The sequence below is a fragment of the Leptonychotes weddellii genome, chromosome 6 (genome assembly GCF_054177405.1).
Source record: "Leptonychotes weddellii isolate Sample4059 chromosome 6, ASM5417740v2, whole genome shotgun sequence".
Lineage (NCBI taxonomy): Eukaryota > Metazoa > Chordata > Mammalia > Carnivora > Phocidae > Leptonychotes > Leptonychotes weddellii.
In genome coordinates, this window is record NC_138374.1 from 89,772,690 (window position 1) to 89,797,388 (window position 24,699).

The 24,699-nt window shown below is 37.3% G+C and overlaps 1 protein-coding gene across 1 annotated transcript in view; it reads left to right on the top strand.

The window, feature by feature from the left end:
• The window catches only part of DNM3 (dynamin 3), a 533,769-nt gene that overhangs the window by 297,070 nt on the left and 212,000 nt on the right, over nt 1-24,699 (top strand). The window lies entirely within an intron of this gene.

A 24,699-nucleotide genomic window follows, 5' to 3' on the forward strand; every position in this document is an offset into this window, starting at 1 on the left:
GACCTAAAGAAACTTTAAAGTTTTCATTTCAAACCTCCACTACGAAATCACGACTTCAGGCTTCTAACAAATTGCCTCTGGTAGATCCATGCTCTTAGGAACAGCATTCCTTTTCACTGGTAATTCTTGATTCTGTGTGAATACTTTTGTTTTATTTTAATGGTATTCCACTGCTTAGTTTTTTATCTCCGGTTAACTAAATCTGTTGAAATTTGCCAAGTACCGCTTGACCAAAGGTTATAACATATCAGCCCACTGGCATCTCCTTTTCTTTTCCTGTTGTTGCTGTTTTCAATTATATATATACTGTTGAATATTCTGAGTATACAGCCCTGCGACTGTCCCCCCATAGAATTCTGATTAAAGTTCGGGTTACCTCAAACAAGAGCTTGATTAATTGCTCTTCCAGAAATCAAAATGTGAGAAAATTCCTAGGTAGCTTCCAAATATAATTTGAGTAGCCAAACTATGAAATTTAGTAATCTTTAAAGAATTACAACTAAAGCAATTTATTTCTACTGGCCTTATGCAATACTTTTGAGAAGCAGAAAAATCTACCTCTTTTAATATATTGGTTTGGATATTCCAAAAAGCTTCAAGTGAGAGCCGCCTTGAAGCCTTCACTTATTGTGAAATGACTTCTCTTGAATTAACATATACCACTAATGGAATCTAAAGTTTTGACAAGCCCTGGTCACCTTGGGAGGAAGATTAAATAAGATAAAAATGAATTATCCAGGAGTTTAGGATGGAACAAAGACATTAGCAATGGGTACATCATTCATAGAGGGATTTAAACCATCAATGGAAATCCGAGGGATTACTTCCTATCACTGTATTTCTGCTTCCATACTTATATCTATAGGGCCTATCCCATAATACTTGAACAAGCTCAGTATGCCCTAGCTCCCTCCCCCCACCCAATCACTGCTTGTATAATACTGGAAATAGACAAATGTGACTACGTACAATCTCATAGTCTTATTACATGTGGATACCAACTCTGTCCCTTCTCAGTGTCTATATGTTAATTCATAAATCATCATAGAGGGGGCCATGAGCCAGTGGGACAGTAGTGAGCCAGGAATCCAGCATTCCAGGTGTGGGCTTGTTTCTGCCACAAATAGTAAAAGCCTTTCCTCTGCCCTCTTCTATTTATATCGATGAAACATGCCTTGGAAATTTTGGGTAAGGCAGATGAAAGGTGGTTCTGATCAAACTGCTCCATGATTTCATCTTAGTTCACACATCTATAGTTTCTCACATGTAGGAGAGAACCTTTCTCAAAAAGGGACTTTTACAAAGTTTTCTTCAAGGAATTCAAATTCATAATTATCTTTGCTGTTTTTGAAGCAGTTTAAGTGATTTTCTACAGAATACAGCTATACAGGTTTTGTTCTTAGCGTACGTGCCCGTCTCGTTGGGTTTCTAGTTGACTAAAATGTTTTAGAGTTATCTTTCCTTCAAATAGTTCAACAAATATTTATTATTGCCTACTCGTATGCTGGTCACAATGCCCAGGACTGGGCATCATCATTGAGAAGATATGATTCCTGCCCTCAAAGGGCTCACAGTTACTTATAATGTTAAGAATGCTAACCTGTGATCAAATTCAATCTACAGAATCTTCCATGCCTCTGTGCGAAGTCCTTGGCATTCATTTGTAAATGGCCTGAGGACCTTTTCTATGTCTGTAAAGTTGTCAGTTAAATACCTGATGTGTGATGGGCTCTAGAAAGCACGATTACGCACAACAAAGACTCGCCTTGGACAACTAATGTTATTTAAGCCTTTTGCTTAAATAAATTTGCCATTTCAAAACATATTGACCAAAGTGATTGTTTGAATCAGTGGATAGTTTGGGGTGACTATAAAATTTGTTCTATTTTAAAATGTCCTGGAAAGAAAATACTGTTTCAGTTGGTTATCATTCCGAAGCTTGGCACATTTTTATGACTTTAGAAATTCTCAAATTGAAACCGGGACTGAGTCTTGTTTCTTTGTACTCATGAAGGAACAGGGTTACTAGTGTTTACAATAGAGTATTTTGTGATGTCTAGATACGGTGTCACAGGTAGTATTTATAGTCTGTACTTCAAATAGTATTTATATAGCTTTAATTTTTTTTGTTACAAAATCAGTGCATGGGCATTATAAAAGTTCAAACAATAGAAAGTATGTAAAGAAAAAAGTTAATCATCTTTCCTTCCAACCTCCTAACCCTTTCCGCTCTCCTAAATTAGTGGTAACAGTTTTGTGTGATTCTTTTTACTGTCTTCTCAATGGCCATTTATAGGTTCTTTACAGAGTACAGAGTCTTTCCACATGCAGTGTAACAGTTTCTTGTAATAATCTTAGGTGGTAGATATTAATCATCATTCCCATTTTATCGATGATGAAATTGAGGCTCAAAGTTAAGCATATTCTTTCGTGGAGTTACACTAAGTGGCAGAACTCAGCTTTTTTCTAACTCAGACACTTGTACCCGGAAGCATATTGCAGAGACTGTTTTTTTCCCCTACAGAATTCTTAAGGGCGCTTCTATTTCCTGTTACCCATTTGCTAATTATCTGCTGTCTTCTTAGTTTTATACTGAAATGTTACCAAATATTTCACATATTTGGATTTTTCCCCAAATAGAATATAAGCTAACTGAAGGCAGGGATGCTATCTTTATACTTTTAATGGCCTGTGGCAGACCATTCAGTATACGGTTGAAGAATGAATAAAAGCTACATAGTACCCATGCAGTTTCTGGTCAGACCTTTATCATGATAATTATTCGAGAATTAAAACTATCTTATTTTTTAATCTTAAGTGGGAAACATGGATATAGGTGTACTGCAGTTCTGTATCAGATTGCACTATTCTTTTAGAAATGAATGTGAACATTTGGGCCAGCCATATTTCCTTGCTTATTTTTGGCCTTGTAATCTTCTAGAAGCATCCTGTGTAGCTATCGTTCATATAATCTTGTGTGAAAAGCAGGATCTAACCAAGTTGTGGCGTTTCCTTTCTTGTTGTTTTCTCCTTCCCAGTTTGTATCTGAGATAAAAATCTAGTTGACCCCAGTTCACTGCAAATTAGGAAAGATAGCCCCACTTGGTTTGCCTTTGTGTTGTGTGGATTAGCACTTGTGTGTGTTTGTGTTTGTGTTTTTTTTTTTTTCTTTTAATTGGAAGCAATGCAATCCCCTAATCACTAGCATTTCCTATTTTGTTGGGGCCCAAAAGGACTGGGAGATTTGTTGTAGCAAAGCTTTCTCCTTTTCTGTCCTTCCCTGGCTCTCAAATGGCTGCCTTCAGATCACTGCAGTGAGGTGCCCTCTCAGGCAGAGATGCAACATCACAGGCTGTAAAATGGAGGAGAAATAGTCCAGAAGAGTCAACAGATTTTCCTTCAGCAACTGCAAGAGAAGTAAAATTAGAACAGCTATAAATCATAAATTTAATGCAACCGATTTTACAGTCTTCAAAAAGCTTGCGAAAAGCGAAGATTGTGAGAGAGTTGATTTTAAAACGTACATTTACTAATGCATGTTTTGTTTTGTCTGTCTGTAGACTTTCCATTGCTGAGTCTGTTTATTTAGAAATCAGCCTCTAACCAAAGGCAGTATATATTTTATGAACATTCTTTCCTCAAATCAGTTGAGGAAGATACTGTTACGACTTTGAGTTTCACTAACCACTGTCCTGCACAGCAGCCGTTTCTCTATTTCAGTAACATAATACATCCGGGCAGATAAACCTTAAAAACTCTGGCTCTATTGAAAACCAGTCGCATGAAGGTAAAAATATGATTTATGACTCCAGCAAAATTTCAAGCACTGTCTTGAAATCTTTAGGGGAAGGCAAGATAAAGGGATAGGAAAATTGGCGCTGGCCTTTGCAGGCAGATTTTTAAGTGAGAGCGTACTAGGAATGCGGTCTGCTGCCTGCTTCAGCCCCCAAAAGCTGATGAGCATCATCTGAATGCTATGTGCTGTGAGCTCCCATTGAATTCCACGTTACAATCGGACTTTAAAATGAGCACTGGCTCACTTGGACAAGAGAAATATGGTGTCCTCGGGTCACTGACAGTTTTAGAATATTGCCTCCTGATGTCTTTTGGCATCACCAATATTTTATTTCCTTAGTATGACTCAGAAATGAGCATGCATGATATCAAAAAGAAAAAAAAAAGTGTGTGCATCACGTGAAGACTCAGAAAGCACTTTTTTGCAGGGCTATAAAAAGTGTCCTTCTGTGGCTGGGGGCTCAAGTGAAGCATATTGGCTACAAGGCAATCTGTGTGTGAAAGGAAGCTTTCTGCTTTACCCAAAATACCTGCAGTTACATGGTAGGTCATTTTAGAGGCTCCAAGTCTTTATGTGCTGATAGGCGTCCTTGCGCAATACATGGCACAGTATCTTTATTTTAGGATTTATAATCTTCTGGTATATTCAAAAGTGGATATACAAATTATATGAGTTGCTAAAAGGGTTTGATCCCACATACATCTGTTTAGTTGAGTATATTGTAATAACTGGCTTCTTAATTCTGTTCAGACTCCAGAGAATTTATTCAAGGGACACATGAGACCATATTAAAATACTTCTATTCATGCCACCATGGGAATTTGCTTTACTTTTACAGGGAAAAAAAAAAAGCACTTAGTGTATGAATTAGTTCATGTTGAAAGGTTATTTACATGTTGCAGATGAGTATTAATCATATGTTTATAAACACATTATTTGCATATGAATCAACCAAAAATGGCTTCAATTCACCAAACAGAATCAGATCATGTAACTTCACTGACCTTCAGGACTATAGTGCAGAAGCTGTGGAGAAAGGAAAGTGTACGGTTTTCCATTTTTAAGGGTTTGTTTTGCTTCCTTAGTCCTTTTTTTTTTTTTTTTTTGAGAACTTACTTTATATCAGGCCCCCTGTGCTAGTTTTTTTCACATGTGGTGTAATGTAATCCAACAACCCCGAAGAGAGGATTTCCCCATGGTTACAGATGGAGAAGTGGAGGCTCCAGGAGGCAGTCCAGCGTGAGGGTTCTGGAGCTAGTCCACGTGTGTTTGAATCCTGGCCTCACAACTTGCTATGTGACCTTGGCAATTACTTAACTGTGTGGGCTCCAGTTTCCTTATCTTTAAGATAGGGTTTCTGTAAGGACTAAAAAGCCTAACAGCGTGCGATGAGAGCTTGGAACAGGGCCTGGCCCAGACGTGGGCCTCATGCAGGTTAGGTGCTGCTCTGAGGGCACAGCCAGATCCCCACCTTGCTCCTGTTACTGACCCTCGATTCAAAGCTGGGTACCATGACTCCAAAGCCCAAGCAATAGCAAGTACTGTGCGGGGACAAAGTGTGTTATTTTCCTCAAGGTGTTTATAATCTCACTGGGTAAATAAACCATGTATGTGTAAAATGAGTAAAAATAGAAGAAAATACTTGATTCTGAAAGAAAGACAACAGGATTGTTTTGAAAGCACTGCAGTGGTAGCTGGCCCTGTAAGATAACCTTTTTGAAAAGCCCATAATGACCTTACTCTCTTTTGAGTTTATCCACTTTTATTATAGTTTTGTATGTATATATTAAAACACATGTGTGTACATAAATGTGTATGGGTGTGTGGGTACAAATGTGTGTGTGTATGTGTGTGTGTGTATATACACACATTTTTTTTTAAAACTAAACCAGATCTTTATGTGAGAATTACCAACATCAAAATCAAATTCTTTCCCCTTTTTAAAGTAACCTATTTTTTTTTTTAGGCTAGACTGTGTTCAATGTTTTTTGTAATCTTAGACGTTAGTTTTAGTGTGTGCACGTTTCAGTCATTTTAAAAAAAAATTGTGCCTGTCAGAGCTTTACAGGAGCAACTGAAGGTTAACAAGTGTAAATTAGATAGGAAATGTGTTCATAATTTTGCAAGTACAACATTTTAAGGGGACTGATTTCTACAGAGGGCGAGTTATTGCTGCTTGCATTTAAAAACTGCACACACACTTTGTGTACTGTTGGTGCAGTTTTGTTAGGGAACAGTTTACCTCCAACCTCTGCTTTGTAACAGAATGTTTTCCTCTGGTACAATTTACTTCCTTTCCATTTCATCTTGGTTTTTTCAAGAAAGAACTGGTCTTGGATTTCATTGGCCAGAGTGGATAATGATTGCTTTTGAAATACTGGCTTGTTTTACTGGAGAACTAGTAGAATTTTAAATAGCTTTTTTTTTTTTCTTTAAGAGATCTGGACCCCACTGAAAACATTTGGGGGTGGCCCCAGGTGCTACCTGGCCCAGGGTGCATGTCAACTACTGGAACCAATGCTTAGAATGCAACTTGCATTTTCAAGGCCTAGTGAATTATTACTGAGAGGCTCAGTGAAGAACCAAAAGAACTTAAAGTTTGTTTGTTTGTTTGTTTTTCTTCACGTTTTCTGAACAGAAAAAACGGAAGCCCTAAGAAGTGGCCTAAGAGGAACCTTTTGACTTTTATAGTTACCTTTGTCAGTAGTGAAGCCAGGTTGAGGTTAGTGGATTTCCCTCCCTTTTTTCATAATTCCAGACCATGACATTTTCAGTACCACATTTCAGTTGGTTAATTTTTGGAAAGTTAAGCCCCTCATTTTTTTTTTTTTTAACCTTTAACAAAATATAAGAAAGCTAGTAGGAGGTGATTTGCCAGTGAAATTTAGTCCTATCTGTTTTCTGAATCAATCTTAATTTTAGTTCCATCTTTGCATTCAGATCATAAAATAATCAGTGTTGGTCACTCAGTAATGCTATTACTGGTTAGGTTGGATCCAATTTGTTAATGTCAATTCTAACTTTATTATTGTTTAATTTGATTTTGTTTAGATCGTATGTTGTATATTCAGACTCATTTAGATGAAGAGCCACTTTTGCCGCATTCCTCTACTGGATCATTTTCAGCGTATTTCTCTGTGTATTATGTATAAGCAGAATTTCCTGAGTATATCAAATTCTCCGCTTACAACTACCATTCCCACAGTACATGGTATATATCTTCTTCACATTCAATAAAGGAGAGTTTCAGTGAATTTTTGTGTATATGCCTGCTGTTGGGAACTGGAAAGGCCATGCTGAAAACCATTTTAACTACCAGTGTATACTGTGACCATGAAATGGACGTTTTGAATTAACATTCACAGTGAAAACACTAAAGCCAAGTCGCTCAGTGCCTGGGGCATAAGATGTTTGGTGATTTAATGTTTGTACAGATTTAATTAATTCTATTTGATTTCAAAATTTCATCTTTCTTGAAGAAATTCCACTTCTTTGAAGTTAAATTAAACCTTTTTTAAAAAGTTCTTGTTTTAGGGGCGCCTAGGTGGCTCAGTTGGTTAAGCTTTTGACTCATGATCTCAGCTCAGGGCTTGATCTCAGGGTCATGAGTTCAGGCCCCATGTTGGGCTCCACGCTGGGCATGGAGCTTACTTAAAAAAAAAAAAAAAAGTTTTTGTTTTAATTCCAGTTAGTTAACATGCAGTATTTTATTAGTCTCAGGTGTACAATATAGTTAAGCCTTTGTATTCTTGGCTACAACTGAGGTATTAGAGAAGGAGCACCAGAATTGATTGGTTCTAGTTCAATTCTGCTATTTTCTGATTTGTGAAACGAGAGGTAGTTGGGAGATAGCCTGAATTAAATGATACGGATAAAATAAATTGGGATACTTTTGAAAACATTCTGCAACAATTCATAGGGCAACAGCTTGGAGAGTTGCCATGGCAGTGCCCTAGCGCAGATGGTTATAGTGCTGTAGCAGAAATATTTCCACCCTTAGTGACTTTTGTGGTGGCCCTGAATGTTTAAAGAGAAGAAAAGCAGAGAATTAATTCAACTAGTTGTATCAAAATGCCATGACTTGAGTTAATGTCCCTCCATCTGGTATGTGTTAATATACCTCCACAAGTGACCAAAAGGCATTCAGTAAAATGGGCTTATTGCTCATTTTTATTCTTTCCTTCCCCTCCTCTTTTCTACTTGTCCTTCTTCCCTCTCCACCCCTCTCTTGATCAGTGTGAGAATTTCTGTTGCTTTGTCCTCTTTTCTCTAGCCCCGCCTCTTCCTGTTTTTCCTTCAGAACAAGGGACTGGACTTCAGGAACCAGTGAAAATATGTACTCAACTATTTAAAAATATTTTTGATTTTTTCTCTTTACATTTTCAATCAGATGAATTTAACCTGATGTATGCATTGCTTAAAAACAAATAACTCCTAAACTAAATTACATTGCTTTTATTCTTCCTTGTGGCCTTTAAAATAATTCTCTTATGAGCCAGCAACTTTTGATTTAAAACAAAACCAACATTAAATGTCTTTGGAAGGGAGGAGAGAGAATGTTAGAGTTTTAGATCATTCATGCTGTTTTACTTTAAATCAGCTTTCTCATGGCTCCAAAGAATATTGTATACTAAATATTTTCAGATAACCGTATAGACTTTATTGTCTGTTTCATCCATTCATTCATCCATTTGCTGATTCTTCTCAAAGAATTTGAGAAGTCTGGCTTGTTCTGATATTTATCACCTTTCACACTTGATTATAAGCTCCTTGAAGGCAGGGGCTATGCCCGTAGCTTCTGTCTGCTTCACAATGGCTTCTCACATGGAATCGGGTCAGTAAGTACATGGTGACCAATCTGAGATTATCCTGAATGAGAGGGTCAAAAAAAGGGGAGTCCTTCTTAAGTAAGAATCAAGACCACAAAAAATCTCCCTTCTACTTTACATACGTGGCATTTTTATTTACCTTACAAAGACTTAAAATATAAACTCTAATTACATTGCTACAATACATAGGCCATTTGTAGTGCATTTGAGAGTGTGCTTAGAATGTGCCACAAAATGCTACAGATGCCATCTTACTTAAAAATCACAAGGAGGAATTTTTTTAGATGAATGCCTGCTGGGAAGCTACTGCCAGGAGAAATGCGGAAACCACATGAAATTCACTACATAAAGAAATCTGGTTTCCATTTCTGCGCTGCATTTGGTGCTTAGCAGGAAGAAGATAAACAAGCTGTTTAAAACTAAAGTGAATGGCGAAGGGATTAAATTTTAAAATCCCATATCGTAAATGTATTTTGGAATTTGTGAAATTTAATCCCATCACATAGGATCCTTTAAGAAGGGAGAAAATGTGTTGAGTCTTCTAGTTTTAGATATCTCTGTGGAATGGATGAGTAATTTTGCTTCCTGCTGATGAGCAGTAATACAGCCGTAACATTTGCTTCAGCTGAAATTAAAACGAAAGTCTCATTCTAGTCTTTAGGGGCAGACATTATTTTCAGAGTGAGAAAAGGGAAGGAAGCAGGAAAACTGTCTTTTTGGGGGTTGGTTTTAGATCATTCCTTCTAGGGAAAGGAGAATTTTACTCTAATGTTCTAAGTTAGCTATTTTTAAAACTGTATGGAAAGGTATATGAGTGGGGTAAGATCGGAGGAGAAGAGTTGAAACTTCTTATTTTCAGAGAAATATTCTGGAGATTTCTTTTTCAGTTTTCTGTTTAGTGGCCCTTATACAATTTAAATATGTTATCAAGTTGGTATTTAAGGAGGAATGAACCCAATTAAGATAAAATGGATTGTGAATAACAAAACGTTAACATTTAAAACATAAAGACCAATCATTCAAATTGTGATTTCCCTTTAATAAACGTAACCAGATTGTGTATGCCCATGTTTAGGAGTAACAGGCATGCATTTCTAAATTCAGTAGGCCTTGTGCTTTGAAAAAGCCTGTGAGATCAAGAAGATTATAAAATTAAGTTCATCATTTACTCGAGGGGATTAAAACTTTTCCTTCCACAGCTTAATTCCTACTTTACGGTAGAAAAGGGAGGTGGAGTTATTTAAGGTTTATTTTAATTACTTTCAATTCACATGGCGGGTTTGTTTGTTTGTTGCTGTTGTTTCACTATTTTAACTTCCAGTCTGAAAACTTTTAGCTGGCTTCTCTTAATAACTAATACATAATTTGTCTAAGCCTGCATTCATAGCCAAGGGGTCTTTTGTCTTAGAAAGTGCCATTTTTCAGATCAGATGTAAAAATAAACTTCTAGTCACTCCATTCATTTGTTCTCTCATTCACTCATTCATTCCATAAACATTTGTCAGACTCCTACCATGTTTCAGACACTGTGCCAGAGACAAATAAATAACACTGAATTTGCGCCTTCAAGGAGTTTGTTTGGGATGACTTAAAGGGCAAAAACAGTTGTTGAGAGGAAAGAACGATTTGGATAAATATGTACTTACACAGATGCTCAGGTTCATCTAACAGTAACAGACTAAGGAGCTAGGTGGCCTGAGTGTGTGTCTAGCTCTACTACTTGGCTGTGTGACCTTGGGAACATTACTTGCCATCCTTGTGATTTTGGAGTAGTTAATGAGGATTGCATGAATTAATCTGTGAAAGCTCTCGGCATAGTGCCTGGCATTTATTAAGCACTTTGTAAATGTTAGCTTTAGGGATGATTTTCAAGATACTTCACAGCAAGTACAGTAGAGGCACCAACCAGTTAGAACTGCTGTTGGCTATAACAACCTGATATGACCACACCAGTGTGTATGGTCTGGATGTCAGCTCGGTTGGCCTCATTGCTATTGTTTCTACTTAGAATTTCTGAACCAAGCTTTATGCCTCACTCCCACCTCATCCTGTGGGCCAGGCTCTATGGAGCTCACAGACCCAGGGCTTCTAGGGCTGCAATTTGTATTTTTGAAGTCTTTTTATTTTTAAGTAGCTAGACTTAGTACAGACTTATTTTCACGTTCCAGATCATTCAGGATGTTTTTCTTAGTGAATAACTTCTAGAAGACACTAGAGCCAAACCCTGAGTTCTCTATTTCTTTCACCTGATGTCGGTTGGTAGTTGTGATAGTACAGACTTTCTTCTTTCTCTCCCATTTCTCCTCCTCCTTCGTATAAGAAGAAAAATAATATCTAAAGCAAATTGCCTCATGTTCTTTTTTAGAAAGAGGTATATACCATACATCAATTCACTCTTTAAAGTAAGTGGCCAACAGTTTGTGGTAAGGATAGAACCGATATAAGAGCATTTGGGGGAAGTTAAAAGACATGTGAGGTGTTAAAGAGTTTGTTGTAGTTGCTGCCACTTATCCTGGTCACTTAGCTGTAGTTAATTTACTTGATCTCTCTGTGTTACATTTTTCCATCTGTAAATGTGGAGTGATAATAGAACCTTTTTTATAGGGTGTTGGGTGGATTAAACAAGGTAATACTTATCAAGCACTTAGAACATAACATTTCAATAAATTTATTTAATTTATTATACTTAAGGTCTTAGGATGTAATTAACATTTAACAAATTCACTGAATTTATTCAGCAGATAGTTAAAGCACTTATATGTGCCAGACACTACTATAGGCACTGGGGATATAACAGTGAATAAAACAGATAAAAATTCCTGTCCTCGTGACAGTCCAGTGCAATGAAAAAAAAAAAAAAAAGAAAGAAAGAAAAGGGAGTAGAGAATCTGGGAATGGGGTTGCAAAGTTAAATAGGGTGGTTAGGAAACATGATGTTTAAGAAAATAGTTGCAGGTGGTAAGGGTGTGACATGCAGACTGCTGGCTAAAGAGCCTTTTCCGATGGAGGGGATAGCATATGCAAAGGCCCTAAGGCAAGAGTATGCCAGGAGGCCAGTGGTACTCAATAGGGTGAGAGGAAGAGTTGGAGGAGGTGAGGTTGGTACCAGAGACCTGCTTAAGATCTGAGTGATACAATGACGAACACCGAGAGGATATTAGGGACCAATGAATGAAGGCTTCTTAGAGGAGAAGGTAGATCTTGAAAATAGGCTATGGAGAAACATACGGAAAAACGAGAACATTCCTATTACGGGGAAGACTGGGAATGTGCAGGAAAGGAACAGTCAGTGGAAGAGGTAGACTTGGAACGTATCCAAGATAGCCTGTCCAGAATAGAGGGTGACTAGTGAGGGAGGGAGAGACACAAGATCGGATAAATAGAGTGGGATTGGATGATGACACTCCGTGAGAGCCAGGCAGAGGACTTTTGGTTAAAAAAAAAAGGTCTCCAGTCAGTAGAAGCAAATCAATGATAAGATACTAAAGTCCAAATTTAAAATCCAAGTATACCCTACATACATAACATTCTTTGAGGTTTGTTTTCAGAGATAAATAAAAAATAGAAAATGTAAATGATAGTTTTGATATATAATAAAGAAAAATATTGATCTTTCTTTTAAAAAGTGCTTATTGTTAAATAAAAGATGTCCTAACATTGTACTATGTAAATTACAATGATGAGCATCATGATTTGATAAACTAGATATTGCTTTAAATATTAAAATCATAATCCTTTGGATGAATAATCTTGGTGTTGGTAGAAATCAGGAATCTTGTTCTTTTTTTTTTTTAGTATATACTCATTTTATAAATCTATATTGTAACATTTACTTATAAAATTAATCAGTAGAACAATTAGTGTATCAAGATGATCATAAAGACTGGAAACAATTTTAAATATAACTAATAGTTTTACCTTAGCTTCAGCATCCAATTTATTTTTCAGTTTCCTGTTATTTGAAAGTCTCATATTAAAATACAACCAGTTGAAAATGCTAAGTTATTTTTTAGTAACTCTGCTTTTGGTCTTAGGTTATGTTTTGTTTTTTTTTTTTTTTTGAGAGGCATGCACATTTTTTTATTATGTTATGTTAATCACCATACATTACATCATTAGTTTTAGATGTAGTGTTCCATGATTCATTGTTTGTGCATAACATCCAGTGCTCCATTCAGTACGTGCCCTCTTTAATACCCATCACCGGGCTAACCCATCCCCCCACCCCTCTTAGGGATCTTGTTCTCATGGTTCTCTTCTTTATGCCCATTATCAAGCTTTAAACATAAGGGTTGTTGTGCTGGCTGCTGTGTATAGATGATCACATACTCGCAGATACGGTCCAGAAATAAGTGAGACAAATGACTCAAGTCACTTAAACGGTCACAACTGCCTTTGGAAAATTATCTTCCAGTTTGAGATCTATTAGCATTATAGATTGATTCCTGCCTTTTTTGCATTATATTCAATGTCAAGCTACACAAAAAGGTGGCAGGATGGAGAAAAAGGAAAGAACAATCACCCTGTTAGATTCATCAGACTTTCGGATGTCCTCATTGGCTCATGCTTTTTTCAACATAATCTTTTCAGAAGACGAGCTTTTACTTGAAAATAAGTTTCCATCATCAAATGACTTCTGTTGCTGAGTTTCTGCCAGACGGTTAGTTCCTCTCCCAGTGAGTTTCAGCCCAAGACTGCCATGCTGTATATAGCCTGCCTCACAGGGAACTAAACTTATTTTTCACATGAATCGCTCCTCCTTAGAAGTGTAGCAGTATGTATAAACATGTTTCTTTACCTTCCAAAAGGGAACAAGATTCAGTTTTAAGGTGATTCTCATGAAATCTATTTTAAGAAATAGATGATGTTCTCATCAGTTGAGTACTACTGCACAGAATACTATTAGGAAACTTTTGACTCTATTTCTACTTCACTGTTATCCTGCAGCAGGAATTTGGCAATGTGTATGCTCCCTGTTGATGAGTTTCCTGAGCGTCTCTGTGAAATAGATGCAAAATATCAGCTAATGCGCATAGTTGATTTTCACTGAGGGACTATACAAAGCAGTTAGTCTGGTATGTGCTATAAAATGTGAATTACTTTTAAGAATCAGAGCAATTCTTCTATTAATAGGTTGAAACACATTGTTTAAAACAGTATGAATTTATTAACTTTGGTTTGGGGACTGGATTATTTACTCTTTTCATCAGTGGTTTTGATGACAGACTTCAGAATAAGTTCATTAGTTTTGGATGACACTAAATTAGGCAGTGATGTTAACCTCCTGTATGATCCAAATACAAAGTGGCATTTGCTGTGCCATCAAACAATGAATAAAATATAGAATGCAGTTCAGGAAGAACACATGAATGATACAGGGCTAAAGAGAACAAACCAAGACCCAAATGTTATCATGACCCATTTCTCAACTTAACTTCAGTATTGTAGGACTCTTATTAAGAATTTTTTTTCCTTATTAAGAATTATAAAAAAAAAAAAGCTTACCACAACATTGGAGGGAAATAATAAAGATGTGAACTAAATCAAGAGTGTTGCTGGAATTGGGTGAGGGGGAGATCCAATATATATCAACCAAGAATGTTTCCCCTCTGCTTGGCATTGGTCCTACTTATTTAATGACACTAGATCCCATTTTAATGTTCAGATTTTATGAGAGAGATGAAAAATTTAAGGAGGGTACCATAGGTGAGCAACTAAAATGATTCGGGGTTGGAATCTGGCGGTATGGTGGGCAGGGAGAAGGTGGGGTTTTGACAGAGGAAGAAGCTTCCTCTGTCAAAATCAACAGTCTTTAAGTAAATTAGATTTCAGTGGAAGAAGGATGATCAGCCACACTTCATCTTCCAAAGGAAAGTAAGCAAAATAAGTGTAAATTGCTACCAGAGACCTAGATTGAGCAAAAGAAAGCGCTCGTGGAGCTGATTGCTGTTAAACTCCAGGAGGTACTACCATGATAGGTTGTGGATTTTCTCTCAGTGATTATCTTGTAAAAATGGGATTTATCCATTTTGCTTGGATGATTGGTTATCTTATTTCCTAAAAGCATGATTCTCTAAGGCAATATTTTGGTTAAAGTATATTTGCAAAGGAATTGAAAAATTAGTTCGCTCTATCTGCATCATTTTGTGAAATTTCTTGCTATTCAGGCACTTCAAAGAATTCACTCAACCAGTGCATATAGGGCATGGACTTATGTTAGTCAATGTTTTTATAATGGTAGGAAACAGCAATACATGCTATTATTGTCATTGAAAAACAATGCATAATTTCTTGCCTAATCTCTGCTTTTGATTATTTGTGTGGAGTTTTATATAAAGAACATATTTCAGACCTGGTATAATACAATGGCATATCTTTTGTTGCTTGATTATTAGCTTTGAGATTTCGCTTAGAGAATTCATGATTTGTAAGCTCAAAAAGTATGATTCCAAACATTTGGCAATAAATTCTTATCTGATTAATGTTAGGTAGCTTATTGTAAGATGTTGTCATGGTGACCATTACTCAGAAACACAAATACACATGCAGAACAGACCAAAAAAAAGATGTCTTTCTAAAGTATTTCTCCTGTTTTAAAAATACTCCAGCCAGGGCTGAGAAAGATACTTTTTCCTTGACCTTTTTGTATTTTTTGAATTTTAAACTATGTAACAATGTATTGCCCATTATTAGATGTTAACCTTTTAATACTAAACAATTCTTTTTTTAGAACTGAAAAAAAAGTCAGGTTTCCCAGAATAATTTACTTCAATCTTTTAAAAACTATTCTCAGATCATTACATGAGAGTGTTTTATTACTCTTTTCATTGTTTTCAGGGCTTCAAGTAAGGTGACCTGAGTAATGGATATACAGAGGGTATTTTGAGAATGAATACCAATCTTTTAAATACTCTTTTGATAGAGAGGCATGTATCCTTTTTAAAGCACTTACATAGCAGGTATTTGGTAGGATTCTGCCCCTTCACACAGACAGGTGTCCTTGAGACTTTATATTGAATTAACCACTTTTTCAAATAAGAAAAAAAATACCATTAGAAACAACTGAACAGTAGCTTCCTACTTTCTGTTATCATGATACAGAAGCAAGGGGGAGAATTAGCATTCTTTTTTTTTTTTTTAAGAGCTACTATGTACAATGTAATAAAATGCAAGTTAAAGCAATAGGCAGTGTTAAGGGTTGTGATCAGCTTAGGATGCTATTACTTGGTATTATGGCCAGAGGACCAGAAATACCCAAATCCTCTGGAGACTATAGCACCACTCTCTTCATGGTTTCTGAGGAAGGAATAATGGCAAAGAAAAGGAAAATAGCATCTCATTATTTGTAGGGGATTTGGCCCCAAGCCCCAGTGCTTCTTGGCTGACTGGGCCAGACCACCTATATGGAGCTGCCACTTCTCCCAAGGTGAGGAGGCCCAGATAGCATCAAACTGAAGGAAGCCTCTTCTCTGCTAACATCCATATCTACAGTTTTGCTTCCTCTCACACTCCAGCCACATGTAAGAAAGACGCAAGCTAGAGGGATGTGTTTGGTCCTGGGAGAAAGGAGCCTTGGCTGGGATGTCCAGCAGAGAGGGAGAGCCACACCCGTGCACGCTGCTGGGTCCCTGTTCACCATTTAGCAAGGGTGGCCCAATCTACCAAGCCACAGCCACACCTCCCGGGTCGGGGGCAGTGTGTGGGGAAAGTTGTAGGCAGAGTGATCTTTGAAGGGCACTTTCTCCTGAGGACCCCTGGCTTGGCCGCACAGGCTGTGGTGAGAAGTGGATGAACCACACTGCAGCTCTGCTCTGCTCTTGTTTCGAAGTCCAGGGCCTGTATCCCTTGTGTTTATGCTAAGGGCACATGCCCTCTTTGTCTGGAGGCTGAGGACTTGGCACAAATGCAACTGAGTCATTTCAACCAAGTTTACAATGTAGGTTCATGATCCAGTTTCAGCGGTTAACCATTTTCAGTCCATCCAAATACACAATCTTAGTAAATCAGGTTATATGTATGTATGTGTTAAAGACCTAACTGGTCCTTAACCAGATTGATCTTTCAAAAATACGGCTTTATTGGGTGAAATAGATGGGAACTCTATGTACTGTGTTCCCAACTCTTTGGTAAGTCTAAAATTATGTCAAAGTAGAAAGTTTTTTAAAGAGTCAAAAACCAAAGACCAAAACAATAATGTGTTTCAGAAAAACATAAATGAAAGTCTATGTTTTTAGGGGAATAAAGGTATTTCTACATGTTTAATATATAAAAAAATGTAAAGCTTTTATGTTACCACACTGCTCAGAAGCTCTCAGTGACTTCCTGTGGCTTATAGGATACAGTTCAAATACTTGAGCCTTGGAATTTAAAATCTCTTAAGTCTAGCCCCAGTCTATAAATTACTATCATCTACCCCATTCCACATCTCTAGCCAAACTGCTATCCTCACTGACCTTCACCAGGGATCTCCCTACAGGATGCCCTCCATCCTTCTACAGCGACCCTGTAAAGCACCTTTAGTCTCGTGCCTTCCGTGAAGTATTCCCCAACCACTGCCAGCCCAAGGTGTAGTTTGCCTTAAAGCAAATACTGCATGTAAACCTTCAGGGCTTCTATTTAGTAAAACCCTTATTTTTAATATTAGTTTTATGTGTCTTTGTAGCATCTCTCTACTAAAATTTTGAAGCTACTCCAAGCCAGGAGTTTAAAGTTCTATAATTTTGAATTCTCCACATTGCTTTAAATATTTATTCCTGCCATCAGCTTTTATCAGTTACATTTTATGTGCCAGGCACTGTGCTGGGTGCTTGGAATATGAAGCAAAATCAAAAGATTTCTTAAGTAAGCCTTTCTTGTTCCCTCCTGGGCAGCTTCGTCAGAGGGTCTCTCATCTGGGCTCCCATGGCATCCTGGCCTTACCACTATCTTATTCAGCGATATTGTGCTGTATTGTTTGTTGGCTTGTGTGTCTGGCTCCTCCTCTAGACTGCAAGCACCGTAAGGATGGGCACTTGGTCTGTTTTCATCATATCTCCAGGACCCAGAACAGTGCATTCAGTAGTGCTCAATGTATGTGTGCTGAATGAGACAAATGCTAAAAAACTGCAGCTGAAGATTATGGTTGATTCGTAGGATAATTATGACCGAGGCCCTCACTTAAAAAGGTCATTAGCTGCCTGTGAATCACATTCTTGTGATTTTGTTGTTATTGTTCTTTTTCTTCTCCAAGCAATATGTGTTTTTAATCACGATGTATGCATCATCACTAACGCACCTCATGACATAGGATTTAAGTGTACTGTAATGAAGACATCTGCCATCATAGTGACTACTTCACACATAGAGTCTACAGATATACATAGATATAAGTTTTCTGAATTCCAGGAATATGTGCTGCCAACTCTAATCTCTAGCAACAGGGATCAAGTCACCGTTAGACCTGAATACCTTCGAAGGCTCTAATCCATCTTTGTATTTCAAGTGTCTAGTACAAGCAAGATACCTAGAACAGAGTATATGCTTAATAAATGTTCATGCAATTAATAATATGAATAATTACAGTTCCTCTCCCAACCCAGCATCTCTTTCTTTTTTTTGCTAGTCATTTTAATATCTTACAGTTTTATCAGAGCTGCTAAAAAATAGAACTGATTTGAATTTCTTTCTACTTTCCCTGCCTTCGTGCTCTAAAATCCTGACATGGCTAAAAGTGGGAGCTCTGAGACTGAAAAGGAACAAGAAAGATTTATGTCGTCTCGAAGTTCATTTTCAGGTCTATGGAAATGGCAGAGGATTAATTTCATACAGAATTTTAAACTGAAAATTGTTCATTACTTACTTAACAAAGAAAACCTCATGATTCTTTTACATAATTAAGATCCACACATTTTACATGAAACAATAGGCACAGAGTTTATCTTCAAAGAATTTTTAAAATCAGTGTACTAAAAATTTGAATCTAGCTACTGTTATTTGGCTCACATTTCTCCAAAATATCTCATAAGAAGTTGAAGTAGAGAGACTCTTAGGTTTTTAAACTGTGTCTTGATAACTTATATTACCACAGTAAGTTTTTTTTTTTTTTAAGTACAATTTCCTGCAAAGTGGAGATTAATTCCTGATGCTTTGAGGGTTTAGGTTCTTCAGATAAAAGACTACAAAGGGAAAACATGAACATACACATCTCCGGGAGTAATTATACTTGTTAGATTTCAGGGATGTTATGTAGTTTTCCTGAACATTAGCACATTGCTTTGTTTCAGAATTAAAAAAAAAATCCTTTATGGTTTAAACTACCTATATTATAATTTACTTTACAATAGTTTGTAGTGGGTGCTAGGTGAATACTTGTTGATTGAATGAATGTCGTTTCTATTTGTTGTTCTACACAGTCTCCCTATCATTTTTTTCAGCCTTTTCTTGAAAGCTTAACTACATGATAATGGAAAAGTAAGGAAGCACACCTGTGTCTTCATTATGGTCCATTACTTCTTCCTGTATATGTTAACACAGAGGATAGAAGGAACCTTGCAAATTTTAACAAAAGGTTCAATGGCTATGGCAGGATGGACACTTAAAACAGGGCTGAGTAGGGGCACCTGGGTGGCTCAGTCGTTAAGTGTCTGCCTTCGGCTCAGGTCATGATCCCAGGGTCCTGGGATCGAGCCCCGCATCGGGCTCTCTGTTCAGCGGGGAGCCTGCTTCTCCCTCTCCCACTCTGCCTGCTTGTGTTCCCTCTCTCACTGTCTCTCTCTGTCAAATAAATAAATAAAACCTTTAAAAAAAAAAAACAAAACAGGGCTGAGTATACAGTTGTTCTATTATCAAGACAATTGCCTGATTGAGAACAGCTCTCTGGAAAAATTCCAAGTATGTGTCTGGATTACCACAGGGTGCTGGAGTGATTAGAATTGCTCATGAGCAACCAAATGCCCTGGCTTGTCTCCACAAAGCAATTGAAGTATATGGGATCCCTGAGAGACATGGCTTAGTTGAAAGTATTCTCTTCCTGTTCTAGCCTCCTTTGCCTCATTGGAAGTATTAAATGCACAGCGGCTCTCTGCATCGGAAGCCCTAATGCAGACATTAGATTTGCAAGGTGTCCCTGGCCAACTCCACATGAGATGGGCCCCTCCCTCAGTCTTATTGCTTGCGGAGGAGACCTGTACTGATGAGCACTTAGACATTTTAAAGTCATGTATAGGTTATCGAATCCTATAAGCCAAATTGCAATCAGCATAGGTGGATGGATCCACAAATAAGGGGTTTCCGCTCTCGCTTCAAGAGATGAAACTTGGCATATATTTTGGGATGAATATGGTTCTTTTGCATTTGAATTTTCAAAGATCTAGTGGTGCAAATGTTTATTAGTGACTGAAAAAGTCAGGCGTAGTGGGTATAGTAGTAGTGTTTAGATACATACATTAGATTTTTCTTTTAAACAATGGTTCACGTGGTTCAGGTTTCACCTAACTGACAAGATTTCCCCGTAGCGTTTGTGGCTCAGGTATTGCCACCATTCAACTCCTGTCATAAAGCAAATTCCTTCCCTGTTTCTGCACTTTGTCTGGGGTGGAATTCCATATAGAGCAGCATTTCCTTTCGCTCCAGAGACTTTTAAGAAGAAAGGCCTCTTCCATTCCAGTTCTCCATCAACCAGAGTGGGCTGAGGTTAGGCCCGTCCAGAACTTAAATGGGTTCAAGTATTCTTTCCTCTATGTGTCATTTGGGCTCTGGGGCTGCTCAAAGCCCAACCTTCCTAGCTACATTTCTGTGACTGCTGCTTCCCAGAAGAAAAATAGCTTGTGTTATTTTCATGAAATCCTAAAGAATCATATAATCTTTTCATCCTCTCTTCTGGGCTTTAGGTTTCAGGAAAAACAACTTTTTACCTAAGGGTGCTTAGTTTTCAAATGGTTGAGCTATTCACCAACTTTTTGGCTTGTTAATAAGCTCTCTAAAAGTGACCACTAATGGCCAACGGCCAATGAGCCTTGACCAAGTTGTCTTTTTAAACTATTCTGGTAAAACTGTTCTGGTTAGCTTGAGTCTTAGGAACTGGAAGTTAACTTGGTTGGAAATAGTTAATTTGAACTTGGGGATAGGAAAAAACCTTAGAAAGATCTTAGGTGACTTAAAAGAAAACTTCACAGGCAAACCTGACTTACTAAAAAGTGTGTTTGCAGCTCTGGACATAGACTCGCATTCCATTTTCTGACTGGGTGCTATTGGACTAGTTATTTGATATGAACATCAATTTCTGTAACCGGGAAACGTTTTGTTGTGATATTTAAATGAAATACCCATCATCTTGTTTCTATTTCCTCTTGTGAAGAAATTTGACTTCCTGTTTTAGTAGCATCATCAAAGAACTGAGAGCAAAACTCGTAACAAAATGTTGGGTTTTACAGTATGTGAAGAAAAATCCCTTGCAGCTCTGTTTATAAACTTAGTTGCATTTTTTTCTAAGTATGTTTAAGAAGCAGGTCTGCAAGGAGCTAGAAATCTATGGCACTGTAAAAGCAAATTAGCTTTTACGTAAATGTTTTCCAAGGGAAAGGATCAGACAATAGAAGAAGATTGCATGAAGAGGAATTAGAATTTTTTGGTTTTGTTCTATGTATGTTTTAAGTTCATATACTTTAAGCATAAGGTATATGTTAAATGCATTGTTTTATACATCTTCACAATAGCCTTTTCAAGTAGGGGTACCATTAATATCCTCATTTGGTAGATGAGGAAACAGGCTTGGGAGGTCAGGTACCTTGCTTCATGTCTCACAGCTAATAAATGGCAGAGCTGCTATTTGAACACAGGTGTGTTGGGACTCAAGCTTTTAACGACTGACTGGGAGGGCTGAAGTGAACGGGGCAGCCTCTATAGTGAGTCTGCCGTGTATTAGCTCTGAGACCTGGGCCCTTAATCTCTCTCTTCCTCCTCAGTTTCATATCTATAAAATGTGAATGAAAATAGGATTAAATGAATGCATGTATGTCAAGCTCATAACATAGAACCTGCAATATGGTAAGGACTTCAAGGTTAATTGGTGTTGTCCTTGTCAGTATATTGTTATAATTATTTTCTAAAGACAGTCACTTTGGGATAATTTGCTTAGAATTTATGGATGGCACACCACGGTGTGTTTTTTGTTTGTTTGTTTGTTTGTTTTTTCTGGCTGAAAGAGCCAGGGAACGTTTAGGCCAGAGTTCTTTATGTCTGACCTCGTCTAGTCTGGCTATCTACCCTGACATGAATTCTTAGAGTCCATGTTTGAAGAAAGCTGGTGCATAGTACCTCTGGGTATCCAAATCATAAAGAAGGAAAATTGAATTTCTGAGTTACTGGGGATCATGCCAGCTCTGTCTTCATTTATGCTAAACTAAAATTAGAAAAAAAAATCTAACCAAGGATGTTTCTACACTGTTGGGAATACTGCTATTATTCTTCATCGGCTTGGGGTTTTAACTTCTGCCCATTATTGAACTCACAGTCTCTTTCTATATCCTGGATCCTTTTCAACAGAACTTCTAAGAAATAGAGATTATTAGTTTTGTGCTTCAAAGGACATACCTCCAGTTCCTCTAATGAGTCCAAAGGAAGCTGTGAGGAATAGCACATACTTTCAAGCAGGGGGGTGTTGTAACTGGTATGAATTAACTAGTGATATTGATTATTACCCCTCCTATACTTATTCTGTATTGTCTTTCCTATTCATCTTCAACTATTTTGATTTTCTGGGAACAAATATGCAACAGAATGATTTCTTTTTAGTCATTATGATCATGTTAGTGAGTAATTTATTACATTTTTTTAAAAATAGAATTTAATGTCATATGATAAAAGTATGTGAGAAGAGTGTAAGAATGAGGCTACCTGAGTAAAAATTAACCTCTTGGGGATGTATGACTTCACAAGAAAGGGAACTAGATCAGTGTATATTTTGTCTGAAATTCTTATTCACTTCTTATTTTCCATTTAAAATAATCAAGCAGTAGTGCTGTATACTGTCTACTCTGCCCTGCAAGACCTCAGTACCAGCTTCTTCTTGGTGGTGAGTGAGGGGATGCAGACATTCTTTGGAAAATGTGCTGATTTCACCCTTAGACGGAAGAGTTAGGCTGATGACAATATTGAACAGTGTTTGTTAATATCAGTAGTTAATACTTGACTAATATTTATTGTATAGTCTTCTTGAGTTGTGCCAGTTTCTGTATCCAGATGATAGATATAAATAAATAGGGCAATGCCAAAACAAAACAAAATCTGTAAATAGCAGTCCTTGAATTTTTATTCTCTCTGTTGTTGAGGGGGGCCAAGAAGAGGGGATGTGCACTTGTATTCCAGACACAAGAAATCTCAAGTATAGAGGTTTGGGAGTCTTAAAGAGTGATGTATTTAGGGAACCTTTACATGTGACCAGAGAGCAGTGCCTGGTGCCTGGTGAATTAAGAGGTGCTTGCTATTTATGAATGAGTAAATATTTGTTGAAGGAATAAACAGGGTTCCTTGAGAATAATGATGGGAAATGTGTGTGGAATATAAAAGGGCACAGAGTAGGGAGCCTGCTGGGGAGCTGAAACCTGGTCCTTCTGGTAAGTGTCATAACTGGGGTATTGCTGCTGCCTCATAAGGAGCACCAAACCCCTTCTAGGTGAGCTTCCAAGATTTCACTCTTTCATTCTTGTTCTACCTGTGAATATATGCTATTCTACTGATGCCCATCACTGTGAAACTGAGTTGTGAATAGAAGGGTACAACTATGCATAGAGAAAGATGGCGAGCTATGGTTATAGGTGGTGGAGAGTTCTTGAAGGGAATGGGCTTGTGTGTTAGAGACATTATACTAGTAGAGGTGTGGAGGGTGGCTTGAAATGAGGAAAAACTGGAGACAGGGAGAAGTTAATGTTTATGTGTGAAAGATGATGGATACCGGAACTAAGACACTGGCAGTGAAGATGGAGAGAAAGTGAAGGGAGAGAGATGGTAAAGTTATAGACTTGACAAACTTTTGATTGAGCAGTTGGATGAGAGAATTGAGAGAGAGAGATGATTCCAAGGGTTTTGTTTAAGCAAATGGGCAGAATGACAATATCAATAATCAAACAGGGGACTCAAGAGAAGGTACAGGTAATAGGAATGCTAGGGATAATAATTATCAGTTTGGGATATATTGAGATTCACAAATATGTGAGCCATGTGGGCAAAGATGTCCAATTGAAAATAGAGGACTTGGTCTTAAAAGAGAGCTTTTTGATCCTGAAGTTAATCAGGGAGAAGCCTTGAACCAAGGAATGATTTCAGGGTAAATTAAAAAGGAATAAAACTATGGTTAGATTTACTTGTATTTAAAAGTAGTCAAGTTTAGGGTTATCAGTTAAGATGATTATAGCCTTTATGTTTGCCTATCACAGGTTTAATATGCATTAATTTTGCTAGACTTCCAATTTTATGTTATAAGATGAACATAAAAGTGTATTCATCCTTAAGTGAAGACACCTACAGACTAACTCTCCTAGATCTTATGGCTAGGACCAAGCTAGCATAACAGTATTTAGAGTCCACATACAAAGAGGAAATTAGCATCTTAAATGCTGAATTTGAAATCATGATGAGGCAACAGTGCTGCCCATAAGCTTATGTTCTGAGAAAAACTAAATCTGTTGATTTTACCGACTAAAAATATTTAAAGTGATGCAATTCTTTATAGCATATGCTCCATGGAAAATGAAGGGAGACTATTATACTTTCAAATATTAGAGAATATTTCTAATAGTCTAAGTACTATAGTTGAACCTTAAATAAATGTAATGATTAAATATAGAATGAGTTTTTTCTTTTCTTTTTTCCTGGGCTTGAGTCCATCAACTCAGGAAGGAAATATAAATTAATGGAGCGTAAGTTTAAGTTTTAAATACGAGGTTTTGAGACCTTTCCTGCTTAACTGTGGGTCCATTGTCAAGTGAATATGCTCTGTTTTGAAATAAATGTGTCTATAAGTGAATGGAGAAGATTTGAGACCAAAAACACTTTTTTCCTTGGCAGCATCTAAGGCTTGGACACCAACTCTTGATTTTT